This window comes from Eucalyptus grandis, chromosome 10, assembly GCF_016545825.1.
Source record: "Eucalyptus grandis isolate ANBG69807.140 chromosome 10, ASM1654582v1, whole genome shotgun sequence".
Taxonomy (NCBI): domain Eukaryota; kingdom Viridiplantae; phylum Streptophyta; class Magnoliopsida; order Myrtales; family Myrtaceae; genus Eucalyptus; species Eucalyptus grandis.
In genome coordinates, this window is record NC_052621.1 from 13,618,493 (window position 1) to 13,646,489 (window position 27,997).

The 27,997-nt window shown below is 40.0% G+C and overlaps 3 pseudogenes; 1 reads left to right on the plus strand and 2 right to left on the minus strand.

The window, feature by feature from the left end:
• The first annotated feature begins 5,990 nt into the window (after positions 1-5,990).
• On the plus strand, positions 5,991-11,847 carry LOC104423575 (annotated as a pseudogene).
• Positions 11,848-16,113: 4,266 nt separating this feature from the next.
• LOC104421884 lies at positions 16,114-17,409 on the minus strand (annotated as a pseudogene).
• A 3,759-nt stretch (positions 17,410-21,168) lies between these two features.
• Positions 21,169-23,440, minus strand: LOC104423574 (annotated as a pseudogene).
• Positions 23,441-27,997: the final 4,557 nt, after the last annotated feature.

Below are 27,997 nucleotides of genomic sequence, written 5' to 3' on the forward strand. Positions count from 1 at the left end.
TCATCGAGCATTTGATATCAGAGGCTGACCTAGTTCTCTTCGGCCACGTTCCTAACTATGAAAGAACGTGCTCAGTTTACCAAAATCAGTGTAAAGCCGTGCCAAAGTAAGATCAAAGCGGGGTCGATAGTGCACCTGTGCAAGTGGTTATTGGTATGGCCGGGTTCGGTCTGGATGACTTCCTAGATGAGATTAGAGTCTGTTCTCCTCACACCGTTGTAAATAGTAAACCAATATAGCTTTTTGTCTAAACCTGCACAATTCTTTGGCAATTTCTGAAAATCCGTCCTTGCATTCATCAGTGCTTAATCTCAATTCCATTTCCTGCATTTACATTGGCTGAATGTTGCTTAGCCAAACAATGCCATCTTAACAACACCTTTCGGATTTACGGGCCCTGAAATATCCAGATTCCAGAGATTTTTAGCTTGCTGTTAAGAAATTAAATGCTGATTCTGCTGCTCATATCATTCAACTTGATACGGTTACATGGGGATTATCATTTTGGTTGCTCCCATGAATAAGATCTGTAGAAGTGAAGCCCCGTTGATTTTTTTGCAGCCAAGTGACTGGAGTTTGATAAGGATTTCCAAATTCGGCTATTTCACAGGACATGCAACTCCAGAAGAGTTACAATTAAAGGTCAAAACTCTCGAATTTTCCGTTGCCCTTCCCACAATCATCATTCATTTTAGCTTTATGACTGCTTACTCGATTACATATGACTTCATTTGTTGAGAAATTGTTCTAGTTTGTTGTGATGCTTTGAAATTAGAAACTATGTACAGTTTCTGATGTCCTGTGCTCTAAGTAGAGTTTGGAACATTAAGCAGCTAGATGTTACTGCATTCATGACGACCGTGCTTACGTGCTCATTTGACTTCAATCTACGCCTTGCTTGCAGTATGTGAATGCCGGCACGAGGAAGGTGGAAGACATCTTCCGCAACACCCGATAACCTGACTTTTCAAGTCAACAGGAAGGCACTGCTGGCGATAACAAGCTGCTATAGCTACATAATCATACACTTCTACATTCTACTTCACACAGACAAGAAATACAAATGACTTGTGTTGATATCCAAGTAATAAATCCTGATTGTCCGCTGACCTAATCAAATGCTCTTCATCTGTCATGATGGAATACAAATTCATGATTGCAGTACTCATGTGAGCGACCTAACAAGATGCATTCAATGCAAGAGTGATCTCTCCTTCTGAAGCGAGTTCAAAACCACAACCTCTTGATGGTTAACATAATCTTCCAAAAATTGTTATATATTTATGTAAAAATCAGTGATTTCAATTCACAAATTTTTGTCATGAATGCGATGCAATGTAATAAAATTTAGGAATTGCTTAATCATCCTAAATTTTTGTGAGTTATTTAAGTCGCTATCAATAATGAGCTCGACTAACCTTGGGCATGAATATGATTGGCAAAGCATATTCTTCTAAATTAGTGCCGTTGACCTAATTGACCAAAATATCTCCCGTCTCTTATCCGAAAAACAGCCATCCGATCCATTCATACCATGCTCAATTGTCAATTTGAAAATCGTCGAGTCACGACATATCACTCCATACCTCTGGTTAAGGATTTACTTATCATTTGACTTGTCTCAGCCTTTCACGTAGTTGCGGCTGCAACGACAACTCAATCCTAGCTAGACATTTTTCTTGTCGGCAATGTTCAAAATTCTTTCCAGAGGGAATGATTGATCACAATTTCCTTCGTGAAGTCGCGTTGATGAAGTTTATAGCAGCACGAGCGGCGTATTGCCTTTGTTCGACAACTTCAAGCTTTGAGCCCGACCCACTTTGTCCAAGTCATTCACTACGCTCTACGATCAGTGAAGCACTTGGCGAAATCCATGGTTCATGAGATGCAGACGGCGAATTGGAACCTCGATGATCGAATAGATCTGAAAATACAGGGTTTGTCCATGGCTGGTTGTAACACTGCAATATACAGAGCGTCGTCCATGGCCTCTAAAGTAAATAAAGACAAGGAAGAAAATAGTGAGAGAAGACAGAGTAACGAGAGAAAGGGTGTAACCGAGGATAGAGAAAAGATCTGAAAAGTGGGCCCGGATTCACCATGTGTCAATCTCTGGATGGTTCAATGCAAATCCTACTGTGGTGTGTGTGTGTGTGTGTGTGTGTGTGTGTGTTTTTTTTTTGTCAGTCCTACTTTGTTCCTACTCTACACTTACTCTTAGACTTTTGTCATGTCACTTGCAGGGCGTGGGAGTTGAAACCCACTCCTGAAACCTACGCGTCCTCACCCCATCTCTCCCTGAGAAGGTGGGGATTTGAACCCCTCACCTCCCCCTTCCATGTTGAAAGGGTAGCCACTGGGGCGAATCCCAGTGGTTTACTGTGGTGTGTTTAAGGGCATACAATATGATGGTTTTGATGCCAGTACTCTCCAGGCCATGGAGATTATGAAGGCAAGAAGCTCAAAGCTCTCTGCAGAGGGGACAGGTTACTAAAATTACTTCGAGGCCTTTTATTGAAGACAAAAGCAACTATCCTCTTGACAAGGATGAAGAATATACAAGAAGCAATCAATTGAAGTTGTGGTTTTTCCACCATTCTCTTACTCCTATCGCGACCTTCTCAGAGGTGAACTAGGAAATCTAGATTACTAAATAGGAACGAATGTTGCTCTCATGAGACAATCGCTCGTGTTTAACATTAGCTTCCCAAAATCTACTAATTGCAACTTGATAATCAATCCAATATGCATTTAAACTCAGTTCTTAGAGCCGCTACTAATTGTTTAATGAAGTTCTATATGAACTCTATGCAATAGGGGTGTCACATGTAATGCGGCTATTGATTACTCAACATGATATAATTTTTCTAAAGCATTAACTTTAAATCACGACTCACTAAATGATGTGCAATGTATGACATGCATGTTATGAATTCTGTATGCAATCCTTGTGTAGATCTAATGATATTTTATTTATTTATTTGATTCTTACTTAACGAAAGCTATGAATTATTCTAAATCTATATGAGCTCTAAAATTAACGTGCATTGTCCTAAACATGAAAATTCTAAAATTAAGATTGCGTTCTAAACCCTAAACATGACATGTTTTATATGCGGGAGGGTCATTAATCTCCGCATGGCATCAGAACATACATCTTAAATCAACGTTATTACTAGAATTCAAGGACATATTATCTCAATGCACACCAGATATATTTAGGTTAACCATGCCCATATATTATAGATCACGGTCCATGCAATGAGGCGATACTAAGGACCCGACCTTTAGGCCCAAAGTTCCGGCACCCTAATATGCCTCGACTAATGCAAGATAAGCGTAAGAGGTACTTAAAACAACCGAAGGCTTAACTTTTGAATAACATGCGTCGAGAACTATATATCAAAATTGCACCCACCGCAGCTTACCTCGAATTAGGATTTGCCAAAGTTAATCGCCAAGATTGGAGGCAACGTAAGAGATTCCAGCGAGGACAAGAGTCGGCCAAGGAGGGGGCGGGATGCTCGACGCTGGGGATTGGCGTGGAGGAAATCAACAAGCGGGACAGTAACGAGCAGCAACTATGGTGGCTCGCCAGGACGGTATGGGTGTCGAGGGAACTGGGTGCTTGTCTAATGCAGCACTCGTCGAGCTTACCACTGCTTGAGGGGCAACTTAGGTCGCTCTAAAATACCGGGCGTGGCTGGGAGGCCCGTTGGGGCTGTGGTTAGTGGTCGCCGTGAGCGCTGACAGCATAGGCACGACTGTAGTCATGTCTTTCGATGGAGGCGGCTCGAGGCTCGCCGGGATTGGCCTGGTGCCGCAAATGTCGTCAACGATCGCTCGCTGGGACTGGGCTGCTTCGCTGGGGACCAGAGGCGCCAAGGCTTGCTCAAGAACCCGCTGGACCTCCTGGACGTTCGATGTGAACTTTCCGTCTTGGTTTTTGTCCTTCAATATCCCCCTTCTATGGCTGCATCAACTGAGACTATGTCCTTGCAAGTTGGAAACAAAAATTATTTCTTTCCCTTTTCTGGTGTTTGACCGAAGAATGATTGCCACCAATCTTTCTTGAAACTTGAATTGACCGTAAACTTTTAGTTTCCGATCATCTCTATATCTCACCAGCCCATTCACGATTCTTTCCTCTATATTCTCTCCGTTCAAATATATTTTTTTGAACCATATTTGTTTCATTATCGACTGCAATCAAATCTTCAGCCCTTATCCGGACTCATTGCTTGTCCTATTTTGTCCATCGCTTGAGTTTAATGATCCTCAGTCAATCATTATCCTGTGCCCATCTCAATTCCCACACTTAACATTATCACCACCGAATCATTTGTAAAATAGTATGCTCTTTATGACAAAATGTAAACAATGTGAATGCACAATATTAATTCGATCCCTAATTTTTTATGCAGTGTATGATTTAGTGAGTATAAATTCAGGTGTCAACAATCCCTCAATTAACTTCCACAACACCTAATATTCCTAAGAGCATCTAAAGGAAATGTTCATTTCTTTAATATCTAGACAAAATGCATTTATTGTATGCTCGTGCATTCATATCAACCCTCGTCAAATTACTTGACTTTGATGCCTTCCTATGGTTCTTTCGACGTGCAAAGTGCCAAAGTGGAAGAAACTGCATAGGCTGATCCATTCGAAATGACATTAACCATGAACACAAAATCATCAATAGGTACCTGGCTACTAGAAGTCTAGAAGAAGCTGATTTAGTCGGTATTGGATAGAAATAACAGATCTAAGGTTTGGACTAAACTTTTGGAATTAATAAAACTCACTCCTAATTAATACATTATCGGACAAGTGATAAACTATCAGCAAGAAATAAACATGGTATCCTCTTAGGCTATTTAGTAGTTAAGATAAAATTCAGAATATGATAAAATTTATCATATCCCGCGTTTGATGTCTGCTCAAGACAGACATCCATAGTAGGAAATTTATTTTCCACGAATGACAATTTTCTTAAATTAACAAAATTAAAATTATATTTTAATATAAATAATATTTGAATCCTAATATAAGAAATTCAAAATAACAAAATTGTTAACAAATTTTAATATACCTTGACCTCACTTTGTCGACCTCGCCGGCCGTCGCCTCTAGCTGGTCGCCGAGGTCCAAATGACCGGCTGGACGAAGAAGAGGAGAAGAAAAAAAGAAAAAGAAAAATATAAAAAATATAAAAATATATTAAAATATTATTAGAAATTGTCAACGTCGGTGCTTGATCAAACCACATCAGCCGAGCGGCGTCCGGTTAGTAAAATCCGACCAAAATTGGCTGGAAATGACTGAATTGGCACAATGTAAAAATGTTTAGAACTAAATTGGCACAAAAGCAAAAGGTTTATGACTTTTTTTAGCACTTTTCCCCATATTTTAGTATATTAGGTATCTTAGTATAGTTTACTATCTAATAAAATTTTATCATAGAATGATTGAAGGGGCAAAAAGAATTTAAAAAGAAATTAATTTAAAAAAGTGGAAAATAAAACAAAAATTAAATAGAAATAAAGTAGATAACAGCATCATGGGAGATTTTTATCATCTTTATTTGTAAAAATTTTGTTCATTTATATTAATATTTCGTTTATATAAAACAATATACACAAAATGATGTAAATAAATCTAACTTTTTTACTGCAATCACGAAATAATGAATATGATATAACAAAATTCGTAAATTTAAAATTTTATTCTATTTAGCCCTATTTTGGTCATAAATTTATATGACCAAACGCAACCTTAATTGTTTTCTATTCTTTAAGATATATAATATCCTCCTCGCCATAAAAAGCATACATCTCTGATTTACTTCCATAGGTGTTGGATCCTAAACATTCAACAACCCCCCTCTCTCTCTCTCTCTCTCTCCCACCAAACCATACCTCTCTTTCTTGTAATTATACGACGAAGGCCTTTGTCTTCATCCATCCAAGGCATTTTGCTTCTTCATTATGGAACTCCACATTCCAACACAAATCGCGATCGTTTCCATTCCCATCATCCTTTTCACGTGCATTTCTTCTTCTTCTTCTTCTTTGTCGTCGTCGTTGTCACCATCAAACTTGCACCCTTTGGTGGTCGACTCCGTGCTTGCGCATCTCAACTGCACCGCCATTTCTGAGTTCCGGTTGCTGAATAGAAGGCGAATTCTCGAGTGTAGCGATGGGAACCCTTATCTCAAAATTAATGTCAGTGGCAACGCCACCATGGGAGATGAAGAGTACCTTACAGTTAATGTAACCGGGGTCCTGGTTCCAGCGGACAACGACTGGATTGCCATGATTTCTCCATCGGACGCTGAGTAAGTCATCCTCATGTCTAATTCGTTCGTCCTTGAAACGTATTGGTACACATGAGCAGGTTACTCATTCAAGTTCCTTCATCTTCTTGTGATTTCTTTTGGGCTGCGGCGTCTCGTATTGTCCACTGAACAAGATTATGTATGTACAGACTAGTGATCTCATCGATCGTCCTCTTCTATGCCATTATCCTGTCAAGGTGATTTTATCTACCATTGAATCGTGCCTTGTTGATGGCTTATCTATCTTCTTCTTGATGAGTAATAGAAACGTAAAATAGTGAGGGGCTTTAGAGAAAATAGTGGAACCCACATGGGCCGAACTGAAAGGCACTTGAAAAAGAAATCACATGGCGTGTTGCCGAACACCTTTTGCCAAGACCTGGTTAAGTCCTCATATGATCGACCAACAAAGTGACGCCATGGAGTACATAGTGTTCACGTAACGACGTCATATTTCATTTGGTTAGGCACATATCGAGTTACAAAAAAAAAAAAAAAAAAAAACCAATATACTTGATAGATTATATGATTATGTTGTGGTGGTAGATGAAATCGATTAAAATGCGAAAAGTATGTGAAATTGATATTATTTTTCAAAATATTCAACAAACATTTCGTTTTCTCTAAGTGCCACCAACTTAATTTAATGAATACACATACATACATCATTCATGTATGTATGTATGTATGTATGTATGTATGAATGTTGAAATACTTTAGCAAAGCGGGAAAGCAACAGAACACAAACCTTCGTCGACAGTCAGACACAGCCCATATTGCTGCTCCCCTAGAGGCGCCGGGGTCAACACAACCTCAAACATTAAAGATTGTCGCTGCTTTTAAGGTTTAAAATACTCCTCGCCAAGTCTTCATTCTCTCGGAAGACGAGGAGAAAATAGGAGTCAGTTTTATTTTTAATCTATTTTTATTTTTGTTAAAGCGTCTCTTTTTGGGTTCAAAAGAGAATCAAAAGAGTCCTTCATTTCTTTACCAAAAAAAAAAAAAATGAGTCCTTCATTCTATAATCTGCTAAAGATTCAATCAATAAGGTCAGATTTGGCTCTGGTTCACATTTTTGGCGAGGCTCTTTATTGAATTCTTTTATGATTGTATTTTTGATTCAACAAATAAGTAATTGACTTATTGAACCGTCCTTTAAAAATTACGTAACTTTTTTTCCAGAATTTATGTATTTTTCCGTTGACCATGAAAATACTGAGCTTTGTTGAATGCAGGAAAATAACGAAGATACTTCTCGGAGTTGGATTTTTATTAGTCAAATGGAGACATTCCATATGTAACTCTAATTTTAGTAGTGCTAGATATTAAGAAAGGTTTACAATTTTCTTTTTTTGTATTTTTGAAACATATAAAATGCTGTGTGTAACTCTGTTATTTGGAAGGAAAAAAAAAAACTCTGTTATTTGGAATATTTAAGCAACTCCTTTTTATAAAAATGCTTTAAAATTTCATTTATCACAACCCGTGGTATTATACCTGTATTTTTTCTTTTCTTTTTGGCAATGTGCCAAATTCCGTAAATTTTCTAGCATACCTACCATTACTTGTCTAATTAGTTTGAGACTAGGAGAACCTTTTCCACTTCAACCTTTTGGTGTACGCTTATGTGCATCATTTTCAGGCACAATACTTGAGCAGGGATCCGGACTATCTGAGCTGCAAGAAGAAGGAGTGCAAGGAATACAAAGACGGTCAATGCGTGTTGACCACATGTGGCAGCACCTTGACGTTTCACGTTTGAACATCAGAACCGACATCGAGTTTGTGCTGTTCGCCGGAGGATTCACCATACCATGCGTGTTGAAGAGATCGAACTCTTTGACCTTTGCTAACCCGAACCAACCGCTCTATGGCCATCTCTCCAGCATTGACTCGACCGGGACCTCGGTAAGCACTCAATTAGCTACCAACTGGTGTGCAGAGCTCGCATGGGTCGTGTTGCCAACATTTGGCTTTATGGATGTAATGAAAAATGTCAATTATATCATTAGCCAATGAAGTCAGTGGTACCATGCCTGCACAACACATTGCGCCGAGTGTGGAATAACTCTTTGCATAAAACACTTGAAAGCAATGCAGATTGCAAATGCTAATTGTACATGCTTTAATCTGCAGATGAGGATTACATGGGTTAGCGGAGGCAAGGAACCCCAAAAGGTACAATATGGAGATGGGAAATCACAAACTTCCGAAGTTAGTTCATTCTCACGAGATGATATGTGCAGTGAGTTAACCTCAAACCCTTCCTTGAAAATTCTGTAAATGCACTAGGACTTACTTTGTCGCACGCAAAACAATTTAAATGCCCCATAAAGACTCATCCTTGACTGAAATTAGTTTTGTTGGTCTGTTTTTCGACAGGTAAAGTGGTGCCCAGTCCTGCCAAAGATTTTGGTTGGCATGACCCTGGTTACATTCATTCAGCCGTGATGACGGGACTGCAACCTTCTAACTCTTATTCTTACAAATACGGAAGGTAGAATCTTTGACTGAAGCATGTTGTTTATGAGACCAATCGGTTTCAGATTGGCTAGAGGTATTCTTGCTGAGCATAGTGCAATATCTCTGGCATGTCTACTTGATGCAGGGTCATCTATCTGCAGTGAATGTGAATGAATTGATGTGCACTTGTTCCTTACAATCATTTTCTATGAATTCACAGCATTAGGTAGATGATGGAGCACCGGCAAATACTTCCATATGCCTTAGTCCAGAAAGATGTATTGTAGCTGCATGTCTGATTGAGAGAGGATTGGGTATACGGCTTTCAATTAAAAGGAGAATCTTGTTATCATGACATTGGACTTATATATTGCATGACACTGCAGTTGTGGCAACTGGAAGTAGATGGAATAATCCATCTTTTTTGGGCATCACTTAGTTGATTGGAAATCGAATTGATCAATAAATTTATACCATTTGCTGGCACATTCGAGTTGTTTTGATCATGCTTTACGATATCCAGTGATTCAGTTGGTTGGAGCAACAAAGTTCAGTTCAGGACACCGCCTGCAGGAGGATCAAATGAACTCAAATTTCTTGCATATGGAGATATGGGAAAAGCCCCTCTGGATGATACAGTCGAGCACTACATTCAGGTAAACATGCATTCCATAGAATGAAAAGTCGCATTTCTAAAGGCAACATTGAAATGATGCTATCCAAGCTGGGTATACTCTAAGAGGAAGGTGTATCCTTCAAATTTTTGAGAAATGCTAATGGAAGGGACAAAACATGGCACGATTTGAGTGGAGTATCCTCTTGAAAACCTGCTATTCAAGAAATATTATTAGCACGACACATTCATCTGAATTAACTGAAGTGGCGCAGACTAAGCTGCTTGTGAGAATTCAAACTTCTGATCATGAAGGTCTCCTAACATGCGACTTTGTATGTTTCTATAGCCAGGATCAGTCTCGGTGGCTAAGGCAGTGTTGGATGATGTAGACTCTGGCAATGTCGATGCCATCTTCCATATTGGAGACATAAGCTACGCCACCGGCTTCTTAGTGGAGTGGGATTTCTTCCTCCACCACATCAGCCCTTTCGCTTCCCGAGTTTCCTATATGACTGCAATTGGGAACCACGAAAGGTAACTATCTCGGGTCAATATGAGTCTCTTCCTGTGCATAATAGAAGGCTCAGTAAACAGCTAAACGAACATTACTCAGCAGCATGAATTGAAGATTTTCTAATTTTCTTTTACATGAAGAGATTATGTGGACTCGGGTGCCAGATATATAACTCCAGACTCCGGTGGGGAATGTGGCATTCCTTACGAGACATACTTCCCAATGCCAACCCCAGCGAAGGACAAGCCATGATATTCCATTGAACAAGCCAGTGTTCACTTTACTGTGATTTCAACTGAACATGACTGGTCCGAGAATTCAGAGCAGGTACGTTCGATCGAGCTGAACCCTTTTGGGATCATATCTGCATCTCGATAAGCTGTCCATTTATGTCATGGGAATGTCATGTTGTCAGTATCAATGGATGAAAGGGGACATGGCTTCAGTCGACCGATCTAAAACTCCATGGTTAGTTTTCATGGGGTAAGTACATTTGCTTCTAAGTGATCGTGAGTATTACTACTTGAATGTGCAGACTCTCAGACTAAAAACTCTCAAGACAACAGATATCAAGTGTAACAGTTGCTTCTTGCAGGCACAGGCCCATGTACACTTCTGGTCACGGATTAGGTGCTGATCCAATTTTTCTTGATGCTGTAGAGCCATTGCTGTTGGACAACAAGGCAACCTTCCATTTCTTAATTTGGTTTTCATGTTAAACAATTCTTTGACCTGTGAAAGTGCAATCATCAACCATTTGATATCACAGGCTGATCTAGTTCTCTTCGGCCACATGTCATAACTATGAAAGAACCTGCTCGGTTTTCCAAAATGAGTGTAGAGCTATGCCAAAGAAAGATCAGAGCGGGGTTGATATTTATGATCAGAGCAATTATAGCGCACCCGTGCAAGTGGTTATTGGTATGGCCGGGTTCAGGCTGGGTGGATTCACAGATAAGGTTAGAGTCTGTCCTCCCTCACACCAGTTGTAGATAGGAAAATAAAATTGGCCTTTTGTCTATATCTGGACAATTTTTTGGCATCTTCCGGAAATCTACTCTTTTATCGCGTTTCCATTTCTTGCATCTACATTGGTTGAATGCTGCTTAGCTAAACAATGCCATCGTGACAAGAGCTTTCTAATTTGGGGGCCATGAAATATCAAAATTCCAGAGTTTCTTTCACTTGCTCTTAAGAAATAACTTTCTTTGCTCGTTCTGCTGCTCATATCATTCAGCTCGAATCTATTCGATTACACAGGGATTATCCCTTTTGTTGCTCCCATGAATAAGACCTGTACAAGTGAAGCCCCATTGATTTTTCTTTTGCAGCCGAGTGACTGGAGTTTGATAAGGATTTCTAAATTCGGCTATTTAAGAGGACATGCGACTCCAAAAGAGTTACAACTAGAGGTCAGCAGTAACCCGCTTTTGAATGTTGCATACTGCATAGCACTCTTGAGTTCTCGGTCGCCCTTCCCTTGATCATCGTTCCTTTTCGCTTTGTCACTGCTGATTCTATCTTTTATGATGGATGAGTCCATTGATTGATAACCTGTATTGGTCTGTTGTGGTGCTGTGCAAATCAGAAACCACGTATACAGTTTTCGATTTCCTGCACTGCAAGTAGAGTTTGGAACATTGAGCGGCTACATGTTACTGCATTCATGGTGATCATGTGTACGTGCTCGTTTAACTTCGATGTACGTGTTGCCTGCAGTATGTGAATGCCGACACAAGGAAGGTGGAAGACATCTTCCGCATCACCCGATAACCCGACTTTTCAAGTGAGCAGGAAGGTGCTGCAGAGGCGACAATGGTGGTACACTTCTACATTGTACTATACAGAGACAAAACATACAGATAAATTGTGCTTGTACACAAGTAATAAATCTTGATTGTCTGCGCGGCCTAATCGAGTGCTCTTGAGCTGTGATGAAGGAATCCAAATTCATGATTTCGGTACTCATGCGAGCAACCTAACGACATGTGTCCAATGGAGAAGTGATCTCTCCTTCCGAGTGAGTTCAGAATCATGACCTCTTAATAGTTACTATAATCTTTCGAAAAGATTGTTAAATAATTGAGCAAAAATAAGTGATATAGACTCATGAATTTTCAGAATTTTCCGTCATGTATGTAAAGCAATGTAATACAATTCGGAAATTGGTTAGTAATCTTAAAAACTTTTGAACTATTCAAGTCATTATCACATAGAGTAATGGCAGTCGACTGACCTTGTTTACGAATATGATGATCAGCAAAGCCTAATCTTCTAAATTAATGTCGTTGACCTAATTGACAAAAAATGTCTACTCCCCTCTCATCCGAAATGCAGCCATCCGATCCATACCAACCATGCTCAACCGTCGATTTGAAAATCATATATCAGGATTATCTCTAGGAGGCCGTAGTGAAGTCTATTTTGATACGCATTACTGTCAATATCGAACTCGATCAGACCAAGCCTTTGCTAGTCAGGACCTCTTTCCATTTCACGATTTTGGTACTCATTTGAGCAACCTAACGACATGTGTCCAATGGAGAAGTGATCTCTCATTTTGAGTGAGTTCAGAATCACGAACTCTTAATAGTTAGCATAATCTTTTGAAAAGATTGCTAAGTAATTGTGCAAAAGTATGTGATATAGACTCATGAATTTTGAGAATTTTCCATCATGAATGTGATGCAATGTAATAGAATTCGGAAATTGCTTAGTAATCTTAAAAAATTTTGATTTATTCAAGTCGCTATCACATGAAAAGTAATGGCAGTCGACCAACCTTGGTCATGAATATGATGATCAGCAGAGCCTAATCTTCTAAATTAATGTCGTTGACCTAATTGACCAAAAATGCCTGCCTCTCTCTCATCCGAAATGCAGCCGTCCGATCCATACCTACCACGCTCAACCGTTGATTTGAAAATCCTGTATCAGGACATGACTAGATTTGGAATGAAAGGTTATCATCGTTAGAAGGAGACCGTTGTGAAATAAGTTTTGATGCGCATTACTGTTGATATCGAGCTAGATTGAATGAAGCCTTCGTTAGTTAGGACCTCTTTCCGTTTCTTCGCAAATTATGATATGCCAGTGGTAGCAGGATAATTTCTTGGGGTCGTATCGCCAATATAACTTTTTGTCCAAATCTATCTGCACGATTCTTTGGCAATATCTGAAAATCCATCCTTGTATTCATCAGCGCTTAATCCCGATTCCATTTCCTTCATTTACATTTGTTGAATGTTGCTTAGCCAAACAATGCCATCTTAGCAACACCTTTCTGAATTATGGGCCTTGAAATATCCAGATTCCAGAGATTTTTAGCTTGCTATTAAGAAATTAAATGCCGATTCTGCTGCTCATATCATTCAGCTCGAATCTATATGGTTACATGAGGATTATCAATTTTGCTGCTCCCATGAATAAGATCTGTACATGTGAAGCCCCGTTGATTTTTTCGTAGCCAAGTGACTGGAATTTGATAAGGATTTCCAAATTCGGCTATTTCAGAGGGCGTGCAACTCCAAAAGAGTTACAACTAGAGGTCAGCACTCTCTAATTTTTCCTCGCCCTTCCCAGAATCATGTTCCTTTTGGCTTTATGTCTGCTTACTCGATTTCATATTCCCTTTATTAAGAAATTGTTCTGGTCTCTTGTGATGCTTTGAAATTAGAAACTATGTAGAGTTTCTGATGTCCTGCGTTGCAAGTAGAGTTTGGTACACGTGAACGAGTTACTCATTCAAGTTCCTTTTTCTCCTTGTGTTTTCTTTAGGGTTGCAGCGTCTCGTATTGTCCACTGAATAAGGCCACGTATGTAAACTGGTGATCTCAGTGATCTTCCTCTTCTACGTCGTTATCCTATCAAGGTAATTTTCTCTATCAGTGAATTGTGCCTTGTTGATGATTATCTACCTTCTTCTTGATGAGTCATAGATATGTAAAATAGGGAGGGGCTCTAGAGAAAAACATGGAATCAACGAGGGCTGAATAGAAAAGCAATTGAAAAAGAAATCACATGGCGCATTGCCTAACTCCTTTTGCCGAGAGTTGGTTCAATCCTCATGATCGACCCACAAAAGTCATGGCATAGAGTCCCTAGCGTTCACGCAACAATGTCGAGTTTCATTTGGTTTGAGATGATTGTGTTGTTGTGATAGAAGAATTTGATTAAAATGCTAAAAATATGTGAAATTCATGTTACTTCTCGAAATATTCTATAGACGTTCGTTATATATATAGCTACAATCATATATGTCCAATGCAACCTCAAGTATTAATGACTATAGTTGCTTTTAAGGTTTGAAATATTCCTCGTTAAGTCTATATATTAATAAAATCGACTTGGCTATATATATAGCTACAGTCATATGCCCAACGCAACCTCAAGCATTAATGATTGTAGCTACTTTTAAGATTTGAAATATTCCTCGTCAAGTCTATATATTAATAAAATCAACTCAGCTATTTATATATATATATATATATAGTCACATGCCCAATGCTACCTCAAGCATTAATGATTATAGTTGCTTTTTAAAGTTTGAAAAATTCCTTGTCAAGTCTATATATTAATAAAATCAACTCAGCTATATATATATATAGTCACATGCCCAATGCTACCTCAAGCATTAATGATTATAGCTGCTTTTTAAAGTTTGAAATATTCCTCGTCAAATCTATATATTAATAAAATCAACTTAGCTACAGTCATATGCCTAACGCAACCTCAAGCATTAATATTGTAGCTGCTTTTAAGGTTCGAAATATTCATTGTCAAGTCTTCATCCACTCGAAAGAAAGAAGAGGAGGAAATAGGAGTCCGTTTTATTTTTAAATTTATTTTTATCTAGTCAAAGTGCCTCTTTTTGGGTTCAAAAGATAATCAAAGGAGTCTTTTGTTCTATATCTGCTAAAGGTTCAATCAATAAAGTCAGATTTGGTTCTGGTTCAGATATTTTGCGAGGCTGTTTATCGAATTCTTTTATCAATTTTTATTTTCATTTAATAAATAAGTAATTGACTTATAGAATTGTAATTTAATAGAATTTAAGTATGTACTTATTCCGTTGACCATGAAAATATTAAACTGAGTAGAATACAGGAAAATAATGGAGTTACTTTTCGGAGATGGATATTATTAGTCAAATAGAGACATTCCATATGTAACTCCATGAGTAATGCTAGATAATAAGAAAGGTTTACATTTTTTTTTAAATATTTTTGGTACGTATAAAATGCCGCATGTAGTCCCGTTATTTCGAATATTTAAGCAAGCCCTTTTTGTCGAAAAACTTTGAAATTTCATTTCTCGTGGCCGTCGGTTCATACTACGTGTTTTCTTTTCTTTTTTTTTTTCTTTTTTTTGGCAATGTCCCAAATTCTGTAAATTTTCTAGTATACATGTCTAATTAATTTGAGACTAGAAGAAATGTTTCCACTTCAACTTTTTGGTGCATGCTTATGTGCATCATTTTCAGGAAAAATACGTGAACAAGGATCCGGACTATCTGAGCTGCAAGAAGGAGCGCAAGGAATACAAGGACGGTCAATGTGCGGTGACCACATGCGGCGGCACTTTGACGTTCACGTTGTAAACATCAGAACCGACATTGAGTTTGTGCTGTTCGCGGGGGAGTTCGCCACACCATCCATATCGAAGAGATCGAACTCTTTGACAATTGCTGACCCGAACCAACCGCTCTATGGCCATCTCTCCAGCATTGACTCGACCGGGACCTCAGTAAGCCCTCAATTGGCTACCAACCGGTGTGTCGAGCTCGCGTGGGTCGTGTTGCCAACATTTGGCTCTATGGATGTCATGAAAATGTCAATTATGTCATTAGCAATGAAGTCAGTGGTACCATGCCTGCATGACCCGCTGCGCCTGAGCGTGGGATAACTGTTTGCATAAAACACTCGAAATCAATGCAGACTGCAAATGATAATCATACACGCTTTATTCTGCAAATGAAAATTACATGGGCTAGCGGAGGCAAGGAACCCCAGGAGGGGCAATATGGAGATGTAATGGACTTGTTCCTTACGATAATTGTCCATGAATTCACAACATTAGGTAGATGACAGAGCACTGACAAATACTTCTATATGCCTTAGTTCTTAATGTAGCGAGTCGGGAAGAAATTTTTATTCCCATCAGGTGAAGACAATTATTGTCTTAATTGATCTTCCTACAGTTCTTCCTGACTTCGCCATCTGATCCGGTGAGGGGCAGGATGTCCCCCATCTTGATCATGGCCGCTGCGAAGTCAGAGCTGAAGGTGCTCGGGCTGCTGGCATATGTCCTCACCAGTGAGTCCGTGGAGCCGCCACTGAAGAGCTGCTGGTCGGAGTGAAGCAGTCCTTTGAATTGGAGAAGGTTGGTGTAGTAAGTGTTGTCAAATGCAACGGAAGACTGCACATCGAGTGGGGCTAGATTGTTGTCCCCCGGGCCAGCTGAGCTTGGGCAGTTCTTCCGCCTTATCTCACCGAAGGAACGGTCCAGGTCGGTCTCATTGTAGATCCGGGCTCTGAAATTTTCACATTTCGCTTGCCCTATCGAATGTGAACCTGTCAAAACAGATATGATAAGTTAGTATCTCTTTTTTCTCTTTTTCTTTTTTTCTCCATTTACAATAAAAGAATAAAAGAAAATGCTTTTTGCATTATTACTCCAGCGACCGTCCGGGATTGTGTTTATGAGTGTACGTACCAGACAAAGCCACCAAGTCTGTCGTGGAGAGGCCAGCACTTTCAAAGCTAGATATTAGGTCGGTAAGGTTTGAGGCTGGAGAGGGAAGGCTACTGTTAGCAGCTGCTTGGCTCGCGGTTCTTGCATCTCTCCTCCCGAGTTTCACGCTCCAGCTTGGCCCTCCAAGCTGCAAATTTTACACAATCTTAGTTAGAGCAAATTCGTGAGTAGTACTTGTATGGGGTAGTGATTTTTTTAAAGGGATTGGGAGGGCTTACCAAGACGCGGAGTCACGAGCGGTGATGGCCAACAAGTCAGCGCAAGAAACAACACCGGGGCACACTTTCTCCACAGCAGACTTGACATCGTCTATGACCTCAAATCCTCTGGCAGAGTTTCGGTTTGGAGCTGCGTTCTTTTCACCAGTGAACGTTGGTGTGTCGTCGAGAAGAACCGATCCATCGCAGCCCTGTGGCAATAGACGAAAGACAAGAAATTAATTTCTAGGATATGTGTGAAGACAATGAAAGAAAGATAAAGTCAATTTAAGGTAGCTTACATTCACAAAGCAATCATGGAAGAACAGGCGGAGGAGGGAGGCTCCTATTCCAGGTTCCTTGCTAACAGCGGATTCCACCTGGGATTTGACCCCGGTGAAGACGTCGGGACACGATTTTGAATAAAAATCAGGGAGAGCTGGGCATCGGAGCACCCCATTAGGAGAAGCAAGGTGCAAGACAAAGTGAAAAGGGCCACAAAACATGATGATGGTGCCATTGGCAATGCCACAATACAAGCCAGAGAAGTGTGAAGGATTTTTGCGTGGATGACGGTTGTGCACATCGGGGGTTTATATAGTAGAGAGCTAGAGAGACCCACGAGATTGTCCATGGACAGGCAGGCAAAATTGAGTTCCTCCTCATCAAGAAGTAGAGGTTTTCCATCTACGTCTCTTTCCGGGGAGGACAAAAACGGTGGTTGCTCTGTACAAGCGAACCCCATTAATGGATGATCGACTCCGGATGGTCATTGCTGGATTAAGAAGCGCAAAACGGGAGTCAAAGAGTTTTGTCTACTAATGAAGCGACATGGCAAGATTAGGATCGGATGTTTAGCCCAATTAGACCCGTACACTATTGATGAACTTCTTCAAATAGCCAAGGTAATCTCGACAAGACAATTTCATTTGTTTTTACGACGAACGACAAAATATAAAAGAAGAGAGACAAAGGGAATATAAAGTTCGTGCGTATCCGAATCAGCACAATCGCGAGTTAATGACGGTGGCTGACTAATCAAACTCTGTAACATTATCTTTGTCCGTAGGTTTTTCTTTGCTCTGTCGGTGTTTGTTCGTGCGGTTGTATTACATGGGTGTTATGTGCACCCTTGACCTGCGAGAAGACTTCATTGAGTTACTATGGGCTAGTTTTTCAATCACTGTCGATGTCGAGCTAGATCGGACGAAGCCCTCGATAGTCAGGACCTCTCTTTCCGTTTCTTTGCAAATTATGAGGTCAATCATAAAAATCTCTTTCTATTGAAATTGTTATCCAAGGCAGGTTTATTAGGTTTTTCTTTTTCATGTACATGTTTGCCTTTGGTCTCTATATTTTGACTTCATTAACCGAGAGAATGATCTTTGGCCACAGGAACTTGCGGGCACGGCACTATGCAAATTGGTTTTCGGTACCAATAGATCTTCCTGCGAGTAAAATTTGGTGACATGCTCATGCGCCCTCGTGATTCGACTTGAGCTCAAGGCACGCACTATTCGAAGGCGTGTCCTGCCGGATACCATCGTGATTCGATGCGATTGACTGGATTTATTCTGCTTGTTGAATGGTCATAAAAGAAAGTAAAGGAGAATTGTTGCGTCTTAAGAAATGTAAAGTAGGTTTTCAGGCTTCGAAAGCCCTGGGGAACCACCCTGTTCGCATCCCCATAGACCTTAGCAGAGGAACTCGAAGTGCTCGATTTCACAGATGCCAAAAGTAGCAAGACGTGCATTTAGACAGCGTCAGTTTTCAATAGAAAAACAACATATGACATGTATGATTCAATGACTCTTTTTACATAGTGCGGAGGATTACATGGCCCATATGTATTTAGACAAACGAATGGATGTTGCTGAGTTGGCTTGAAATGAATGACCACTGTACGTTAATCTGTCGGCAGGTTTCAGCTTGCTCGACCCTGCCGCAGCTTGACTTGGTGTTATTCTTAAGTCCGAACAGCGGCTTCCGACTCTGCTTCTCTCCTAAAAACAGCCTACGCTTTTGGGAGTGAAATTAACTACAGGCTTATTTTGTATATGGGACAATTGCTACGGCCCTTGAGGATATGTCTAATGGACGCCACTCCATCGCAGTTATTAATTCAAAATGATCGAGTTTATATTCACAATCACGTTGAGCATTAAAAAAAGAAAAGAGAAAAATCAATTCTTTGATCATGTGTTTGCAAAAGAATATATATATATATATATATATATATATATATATATATGTATGTATGTATGTATATTGACTATTAAAAAATCATTCAATTTTTAAATCATGTCTTTGCACCCAGATAGAGAGAGACTAGTGGGGATATTGAATCAATCAGTGCAAAAACCTATTATGCGGATAGTGTATATAATGTGTCAAAAATTCGATGTGTCTTTATGGAGAGAGAGAGAGAGATTTTTTTTTTTTTTTATTACTTCGAGAATGTCTTCTAGTATTTGGTACTTAGTGTTTATTTGTTAACATACAAGAGAATATTATATAATATTCTATTATTGGAATTTTTACTCAACATTGGTTGTCTAACCACGATCGGTTACAGATCAAGAGGGAGCGGTATAGATTGCTTCAACTTCATTACAGATAGAAAGGAGTGATGCATTCTTAAATTTCTCTATCTTGTTCTTTTACATTCTTTGAGCTTGGTCCATAGGAAGATTATGATATTGACTACATGCACCTTTCTACGCAAGAGGTGAATATTTTTCACGGAAGACTAATAGTGTTGCTTACACAATCTTATGAAGACTCTTCAACGACTTGTTGGGTTTGAGCCTAACCTTTCCTTTATCCAGCCTTTATAGGCAAGACTAAATCCACCTTCCCAAATTGAAGAAAGGTACACAACCTCCTGTGAGAACAAAGATTCATAATAATACTTTTTCTTTTTATTGCCTAGCTCCGAGTGGTCGCATTTGAAACTTCACGCTTCTTAACGTGCACCCCAATTGTTTTACCGTTTATCCAAGGAGTTAGTCGTTGGTTAACACGATTTAAGATTACTGTAGAAGCCAGACTGAGGCAAATGCGTTGGTATGTAGCATGAGCTTAGAACTAATATATATGAAAGAGGAGTTCTTATTTATTAAACCTTATCCTCTTGTCCATTCCCTCTGGTTAATTGAACTTGAGACATTTCACAAAAAGAGCTCTTATTTATAAATATGTAGAAATAAATTAAACATATTCGATAATACTTTACATAATAAATTTTATTGTGAAAATGGGTGCTGTGGTGTATATTATATCTTGTCAAATACCTCCAAAGTTGTAGCTATGAAGTTGCCTCACCCATACCCAATATTAAAATTTACCAATTACTAAAGCCACAAGTTACATATCTTTTCAGTGCATTTGAACTGCGGATACATAAAATTGGCTCTAAATTTATCAAATTGTATCGAGTCAATTTGTTTACTTAAATATGTCTAAAAGTGTCATAGATGGATTTAAAAATACAATGTACGTGACACATTTATTATTCATGCGGAGACAAGTTGATCCAATTATAATACAAACACATTGAATCTTATAATGAACACATTTAATTAGGTGGTTGTACTGAAATTTATCAAATCTACATAGGAAGAATTGTGCTAAATTTTTCATATGACGAGGATAACCATCCAAAGTTTTGTAGTCCTCCGTAGTAGTGTCCAAAATTAAAGTTTGATCCAATTTCCCATGATAGAAAGAAAAACTAGGTTAATCCTCATGAAGAAATAGTTAAACCATGGGATAATGACACAAATAGTCTCTGAATGTTTGCCAAATGTGCAATGTAGTCTTTGAACTTTTAGTTTTTTTTTTTAATACGGTCCCTACACTTTAGCCTAACTTTAAATATGGTCCCTTAACTTTTAATTTGTTCAATGTAATCCTAAACTTTTTGTACATATTTAATGTAATCCTTGAACTATATCAAAATATTCAATGTACCAAAAGTTGAGAGATCATATTAAACATTGGGTTAAAGTTTAGGGATCACATTAAACAAATTAAAAGTTTAGGAGAACATTGCACATTCAACGTAAATTTAGGGATCATTTGCGTCAATTTAACAATTTCCCTTAAATCATGGATCAAAATAAATAAGAGGTGAACAATGGCAATGTTCTCAAAGGCAAATTCAAGTCTGAAATGGGTCATTGCCCTCTAGATTATTCAAGACGCAAACATAGAGAGAAAAAATAATCACCATCTTTATCGACTTCATGTTTTGAACCACAAAAACCGCAGACTCTGCCTGTGGTCACTCAAACACAATAGCTATAGGGGTCCGAACCGAATGCCGAGCAGAGACCCACGTGATTGCCCCCTGAGCATACGGCGACGGCGCTTTCGAGTCAACTTCCCTCGTAAAGTCAACCCGGTAACTCGCTGTCTGGTTCGCCTCTGTGAACACGAGTTCACGCGGGTACACGCCAATTGAGACCGGACCCTTGATCGGGTCGACGACTGACTGGTAACGCGACTTTGCGGGTCCGACGTTTTTCACCGTCCTTGTCACACTCACGTTCGTCACCGAAGGCTTGAAGCTCACGGTGATCGATGGATAGTTGAGCTGGTAATCAGGTATGCTCCCTATGCTCGAGCAGTTGACTTTTTTTTTAACTATAACCTCGATTTGGGACTCGTTGGAGATGAGCCCACAAAGGTAAGGGATGTAATCTTGCGGTCCATCGTCGTAAACGAGACCCGGGTCGACGGCCTTCGATGGGTTGATGTGTCCTGCGCCTGTGGCGAAAATGTCCGCTGGATGGAGTGTCTCGTCCACGATGGGTCGGCCCTCCATGTTGAAGGTGGTGGCAGTGGTCATGATGGCGGACTTGATGGCTTCTGGCGACCAATTGGGGTGCGTGCTCTTGAGCAGCGCCGCCACACCACTGAGGTGGGGGCAGGACATGGAGGTCCCGGAGATCACGTTGAATAAGTTCGTAGAATTGTCTAAAGGAAATGGCCAACCAGCGAGAATGTTCAGGCCCGGGCCGATGATGTCTGGTTTGAGGATGCCTGGGCTTTGGCGGTTGGGGCCGCGGGAAGAGAATGATGCTACAGCCGGGGCGACCGATCTCCTGATGATGTGCGTGCCTTTGAATAGGATCGTGGCCATTGGTGTTGACGCTGTGTTAAAGTATCTCTTGATCTCTCTCCCCGCGACATAGCTCACTTCCACCGCGGGTAGGACATGCGCATCAGCCAGTGTGGTGTATCCGTCAGTGAGACCGTTCACGAGGATCATGGCCACACCACCTCTATCCTTGACCTCTTGACCTGCTACGACTGGCTCAGTACTTCCTAAGTCGCACACAACCACTTTCCCTCGAATGTCCGAGCGAAACCTTAGTGATCCTTTAGCGCAGTCCTGGATGCGATCATCTATTTCTGGATAAATTAGGGGAAGTAGTGCCGGATGGAAGTTGTGCGGTTGGTACAAGGTCTCCCCATCGAACTCTAGGCCATTCCCCAGCCGCGCTGTGGCCTCTATGCTACGGTCGATGCTGCTCGCACCCACAGTGAGAATCCACGGAGCCTCGTTTGACAATGAGGTGTTGTATGGCCCTGAATTCCCCGCGGAGCAGCTGACGAAGATGCCCTTTTGGGTGGCGGCAAATGCACCCTGCGCAATCCAGTCTTTGAAGAACGGTTTGGAATTTCCTCCTAAAGAGACGGAAAGCACATCGACACCGTCCTCGATGGCGGCGTCGAACCCAGCCAATATACTGCTTGCAGGGCAACCGTCATCTACGCAAACCTTGTACATTGCCAAATGCGCAAGAGGCGCCATGCCTACGGCCGTGCCTTTTGCATTACCGAGCGCGCTGGCATCCTCACAAAAGCACCGGCAGCTGTGCTGGAAGTGTGCGTGCCATGCCCAGTATCATCATATGGTGGAACGGCCTGCGTGGCGTTGATCGGGTTGATGAAAGACCTCGCACCGATGAGCTTGTTGTTGCAGGACGTGCCGTTGAAGTCACACCTCCCCTTCCATTTGGCTGGGGGTGGAGGCACCCCCTCGTCGTTGAAGGAAGGGTGCTCCGGGAAACCCCTGAGTCCAGTAGTCCGATGATCACGCCCTTACCAAAGTTCGAGTCCTTCCAGAGCCCGACTCCTTGGTGCAATCCCAGGAAGTCGGGGGTGCGAGTTGTGTGTAGAGAAAGCACCTCCTCCGGGTGTACCTGCAAAACACCGTCCTTCTCCTGAACGGCTTTAGCTTCCTCGGCGGTCAATTTGGCTGCGAACCCGGATAGCGCATGCTGGTACGAGTGAACCATTCTTTGCTCTTGGTTAGAGCTGGCTGCTGTGGTGGGTAAAAAGGACCGATACAAAGAATCGAGATCCTCTACGGTAGCGAAATGTTTGTCCGTCGGCTTTCGTACTTGGATAATGTAAGTTGACAATGAGCTCCTTGTATCAGCTACTGCCATAGCAGCATTAGCTGGGGAAATGCTTAGAATGTAAATGATACCGAGAATTAAAATTATCAAGGTGGTCGGAGACAATTTGCATTTCTGATCTTCCATCTCGAATTTGAAGAAGAAACAGTACCTTTTGTTTCCGAGTTCTGTGTCGATAGTATATAGGAGAAGCAAAATGAAGAAATGCATTGTTCTCATGACCCTCCGGAAGCCAATATTGGTACTTTTTCTCTTTTGGAAGAAAACTATCCTTAGAAAGAAAACTATCCGTGGTGATTTTTATTTCCTAACATGCATATGCATGTCCATGTTAGAATTGCATAAGATCTGTTATAATCCTCAAGGACAGGGCACCATCCATAAAAATTTAAGATAGAGTAGACTAGTGCATCGAAGGAAATATAAACATGCAGCAAATCCTAAATAAATTATTTTCCTCAAATGAGCTTGAGCAATAAGAAAGAAAGTAAATAAGGAAAAGAGAAGAAAAGGAAAAAAAAATTCTAAAAATATTAAAATACTATTGCAAATTACCCGCATTAGTGTTGATTGTGCCATGTGAGATGTCTAGCATTCATATTAGCGATTTTCGACTAAAATTAATCGGATTGAGTAAATTGACAATACTTGAAAAGGTTTATGACTTAATTAGCAAAATTAAATATTTAAGACTGAATTGATAAAAGTACAATAAATTTAGAACTTATTGGTGAGGTGGCCGGCAAGGTTGACCTCGACCTCGTCGACTAGAGGAATGAGGAGAGAAGCAAAAAAGAAAAAGAATAATTTTTTTAAAATAATAAAAATGTTTAAAATATTAAAATATTTTTAAAAATTGTCCACATTAGCACCAATCGAGTCACGTTAGCCGCCTGATACCCAATTAGCAAAATCCGATTGAAATTGACCGAGAATGACTGAATTGGCACTAAGTAAAAAGATTTAGGACTAAATTGGTATTAAAAAAATTATGACGAAATTGGCATAAATGCAAAAGGTTTTTTGAACACTTCTCCCTAAAATAGTATGCTCTAGCGACGAAATACAAAAATGCGAATGCACAATATTGATATTTGGTTTAGGGATTGGGTCGATTCCTAATTTTTTATGTAGTGACTCATTCGGCGAGTCAAAATTTAAGTATCAACAATTTATTAATTAACTTCAACAACACCAAATAATCCTAGGAGCATCTAGAGGATGAGTTCATTTGTTTATTATCTAGCCAAAATGCATTTATTGCATGCTCTATGCATTCATATTAACGCTATTCAAATTACTTGACTTTGGTGCCGTCCAATGGCTCTTTTCAACGTGCAAAATGCCACAGCGAAAGAAGATGCACAAGCTGGTCCATTCAAAATGATATCAACCATGAACACAAAATCATCAATAGGTTGCTAGCTACTAGAAGCAGCTAATCCAGTTGGCATTGGATAGAATTAACAAATCTAAGCTCTGGACCGAACTTTTGGAAGTAAGAAAACTCACTCCTAGTTAATACATTCCTGAAGAAGTGATGAGATCCTAAACATTCAACTTACACTTCGACGCTTCAAACGCATCCCCTCTCTCTCTCTCTCTCTCTCTCTCTCTCTCTCTCTCTCTCTCTCTCTCTCTCTCTCTCTCTCTCTCTCTCTCTATTGAATCATACCTCTCTTTCTTGTAAGATACAAAGAAGGGACAAATATGCCACGATTGGGGTGGATTATCATCTTGAGACCAGCTCTCCATGAAACATTATTGGCACTCCAAATTCATCTGAATAAACGAAAGTGGCACATACTAAGCTGTCTGTAAGAATTCAAACTCCTGATTATGAAGGTATCCTAAAATGTGACTATATGATTTTATAGCCTCGCTCAGTATCAGTGGCAAAGGCAGTGTCGGGTGACGTGGACTCGGGCAATTTGGACGCCATCTTCCATGTCGGAGACATAAGCTATGCCCCCGGCTTCTTAGTGGAGTGGAATTTCTTCCTCCACTCATCAGCCCTGTTGCTCCCCGAGTTTCCCACACGTCTGCAATCAGAAGCCATGAAAGGTAACTATCTCGGGTTGATATGCGTCCCTTCCAGTGCAATAAACAGCTGAACCAACATAATTAGCAGCATGAGTTGAAGATGATTTCTAATTTTCTTTCACATGAAGAGATTACAGGGCCCCGGATCCATGTACTTAACTCTGGACTCCAGTGGGGAATGCGGCATTGCCTATGAGACATTGTATGCCAACCCCAGCGAAGTACAAGCCATGGTATTCCATAGAACAAGCCAGTGTTCATTTTACCGTGATTTCAACCAAACACGACTGATCTAAAACTCCTTGATCTAAGGGCAATCAAGCTGAACACTTCTGGTATCACATTTTCATGTCAATGAGCTGACATTTTTATGTCATAAGAATGTCATGTTGTCAGTATCAATGGATGAGAGGGAACATGGCTTCAATCGACTGATCTAAAACTCCTCGGTTAGTTTTCACGGGGAAAGTACATTTGCTTCTCGATGATTGCGAGTTTCACTAATTGATTTTGCGTACTCTCAAACTAAAAACTTCTCAAGACAACAGAGATCAAGTGTAGCGGTTGGCGCCTGCAGGCACAGGCCCAGCCCATGTACATTTCTGGTTCCGAAGGAGGTGATGACCATAGGTTTCTTGATGCTGTAGAGCCCTTGCTATTGGACAACAAGGCAACCTTCTGCTTCTTAATTCCATTCGGATGTCGAATGATTTGCTGATCTGTACTCATCGAGCATTTGATATCAGAGGCTGACCTAGTTCTCTTCGGCCACGTTCCTAACTATGAAAGAACGTGCTCAGTTTACCAAAATCAGTGTAAAGCCGTGCCAAAGTAAGATCAAAGCGGGGTCGATAGTGCACCTGTGCAAGTGGTTATTGGTATGGCCGGGTTCGGTCTGGATGACTTCCTAGATGAGATTAGAGTCTGTTCTCCTCACACCGTTGTAAATAGTAAACCAATATAGCTTTTTGTCTAAACCTGCACAATTCTTTGGCAATTTCTGAAAATCCGTCCTTGTATTCATCAGTGCTTAATCTCAATTCCATTTCCTGCATTTACATAGGCTGAATGTTGCTTAGCCAAACAATGCCATCTTAACGACACCTTTCGGATTTACGAGCCCTGAAATATCCAGATTCCAGAGATTTTTAGCTTGCTGTTAAGAAATTAAATGTGGATTCTGCTGCTCATATCATTCAACTTGATACGGTTACATGGGGATTATCATTTTGGTTGCTCCCATGAATAAGATCTGTAGAAGTGAAGCCCCGTTGATTTTTTTGCAGCCAAGTGACTGGAGTTTGATAAGGATTTCCAAATTCGGCTATTTCACAGGACATGCAACTCTAGAAGAGTTACAATTAGAGGTCAAAACTCTCGAATTTTCCGTTGCCCTTCCCACAATCATCATTCCTTTTAGCTTTATGACTGCTTACTCGATTACATATGACTTCATTTGTTGAGAAATTGTTCTAGTTTGTTGTGATGCTTTGAAATTAGAAACTATGTACAGTTTCTGATGTCCTGTGTGTAGAATAATATTTAAAACAATTAAGAACAAACGGATCCATACATGATTGTAAAACACCAAGATCAATAAATACAACGGAATTAAAGCGTACATGTTTGAGCCATTGCTTTACTTGAAGAAATCTAGATCACTCTGATAATCAGGGATCTATTGGAATACCAGATCTTCCTCTCTATGGCCTATTTCGTTATAGCAGCTTTCAATGGGATTAAAGCAATTGATAGGTATAACCTACCCTTTTATAGGCTAGAGAGTGGACCTAGCAAACCCTAATCAACAGCGTGTCAACTGGGCTCTTCCCATTACGGGCTTCAGTCAAACACAATTGCCTACACTTTGCTGCTCAACTAGGCCCGTTAACAATAGATGCCAATACCAAATTCAATCAAATCACTTTAAGGTTTAACAAATATTGGAATATCCATTAACCCGATTATTTAAAATAGAAAATCAATTAATTAATGTAAGCCCATATTATAGGAAATTTCTAACATTCTCCCACTTGGGCTACATTAATTAACTCATTTTATTTTGAAAAAGATTTTATATTGAAAACGACACTATCGGGTTAATAACTAAAATTTTGTTTTATGTGGCCACAACTTTTAAAAAATAATATTCCAATAATGGCATCTCAATACCAATCCAATCCTATATAACCTCAATATAGGACTATGGAGATCAATGTGTTAAGAAAATACCACAACACAAGACCTTCCATAAGTGGTGTAGTAAGAAATAGTGCCAACATGTGATCAAGATATACACTATTTCTTATCGGTCCTCAATGCAATTTCTCAACGACATGAAATTACATTATCGCAATTTCTAAACAGCATGAAATTGCCTCAGTGCGATTTCTAAACAACATGAAATTGCACAATTATGTCACAATCCAACATGAGATCTCATAATCAGTGACATCCAGTCATCTTTAAACTAAAATTTGTTTAAAGATACTGTTTTATATTTCCATTTCTCAGTCAACAGGAGAAAGGATAACAATAGAATCAATAACAACAATCATTAAAAATAAATGCTTTAATAGACATCATAAAAGCATTATCAGTCTGCATATAACTATAATATCCAGAAATACAAACTATATA